Source organism: Anser cygnoides, chromosome 11 (genome assembly GCF_040182565.1).
Source record: "Anser cygnoides isolate HZ-2024a breed goose chromosome 11, Taihu_goose_T2T_genome, whole genome shotgun sequence".
NCBI lineage: Eukaryota > Metazoa > Chordata > Aves > Anseriformes > Anatidae > Anser > Anser cygnoides.
In genome coordinates this window covers 10,774,644-10,776,484 of record NC_089883.1, presented here as the reverse complement: position 1 = coordinate 10,776,484, position 1,841 = coordinate 10,774,644, and positions in this window count along the sequence as shown.

The following is a 1,841-nucleotide window of genomic DNA, read 5'->3' as shown; positions in this document are numbered from 1 at the left end:
GGCCTCCGCTCCCCCGCGGGGGCGGGGACTCTCGGCGCTCCTATCGGGGCCGCGGGGCCGGGCTCGGTGCGGGAAAAGCTGCGGGGCCGCCACCCGCGCTGCCTTACCCAGGCTCGGCCCATGGCTGCGAGCCGGGAGCGGAGCGGGGCCGAGGCCGCCCTGCCCCGCCGCCAGGCCCCCGGGGGCTCCGCACCTGCCCGGCTTCGCTTCGCCTTACCCAGGGCAAGGCACCAAGCTTGGGGTCTCAGATTTTGTGGGGCATCCAGCGTCTGTGGGGGGTGTAAAACCGGCCCTCTTGCTGCTGTGTGGGGGGGTGAGATGCCTTGCCTTGCAAAAATAACTTTTTTTTCTTTTTTTCTCCCTAGAGAATACTGCATCGACTGGGGATGTTGTAAGTTCAGATCTCATTTTTTTCTGTTGTTGGTAGTGTTTGTGCAGCTTGTGGTGTCACTTCAAGCATACCTTAGGGGTGGCAGGCACACGTGGACGTGCTGGTATAGTCACGCTGGGATTTAAAACGCTGGGAGAGTGTGGTGCTGAGCTGTTTCCGAGCAGTCGTGTCACTGGGATCTTGCACAAACAGATGCTCTGTCCTGCCACAGTCTCTTTCCCCTGATTCAAGGTGGGGGAATGCAATGATGCTTTGATCTACAGCACCATTTTGCCAATGGAATTATGAACCGGAACTGTTTTGCTTGGCCATTTTTTAGTCCACCTTGTAGACTGGAGAAACTGGTCCTTAACCAGCATTTTGCAGCATGAAGTTTCGTGTTTCAGTATGCCTTTTAATACCGGGTGCTTGAAGCATACTTAAATTCAGGTCAGTTGATTCTTGTAGAGACTGACAATATAACTGTGCAAAGTGTGCGTCTATGTGTTACCTACAACAAACAGGCTTGTAAGTACTGTAAATGTGATTTTAAACATCCACGATAACTAAATATTAGGCTCTGATACTATGGTGACATCCGTGCACCCGCTCAGCACTGCTGCCACACCCAGGGCAGCGCTATCCACCCAGGCTGTTTCTCTCCTTCACAGCGGAGGCGGTTTGAGCGACTGGAGGTGAGCTGTACTCTTTCCTGCAACATGCTTGAGTAGAACAGGGCCAGGTGAGGGCTGAGTTTGTCTTGGAGATTCTGTACTTCTAGAGATGGCAAAGGAAGAAAGGGTCCTAACACCATTTCATGCTGCAGGATCCTCTATAGAATGAAGCCTGCAAAAGACAGATCCTCTTCTTCAGGAAAATCAGGTGGCTGTGACACAGGGAGGTCATGAAGGTGCAAAGAATGGGAAAAACGCCTGTTGAGTTTCACACCAGCTGTTGTGCAAAATGGATTCCCAGTCTGTTTTGTCCAAAGGGACCTTTTACTGCTTCTCTTACACAGAGTTAGAAAATCCTTTGGTCTTACTTGCACGTAACCATACATATAAGCTGTATATAACCAACCATATATAGAAAGGGGAGGATCTGCCTGTACAATTAGTTTTACCATATTCAAAAACTTGTTAAAACATGCTAATGTGTTGATTGCGTTATAACATGCTGTGGTGTTGCCTTAGGTTAAAACACTTTTTCCTATCTTCATATGTTCCTGTATAGAAGTACTGAATAAATGAAAAAAAAGAATTTAAACAGTAGAAATCTGTGCTTTTTAATAAGAAGTATTATGAGTATTTACTTAACAAAAGCTAAAAATTACTATATCATACAGCTGGGTAAAATAAAATGGAAGAAATTACGTCCTTTACAGATGTGAACCGTGTTTTGACTTGCCTATATGAGACGTCTCGCTTAAGTGCAGCTTTGGTGAATTCTAACAAAAAATCAGAACTATTTT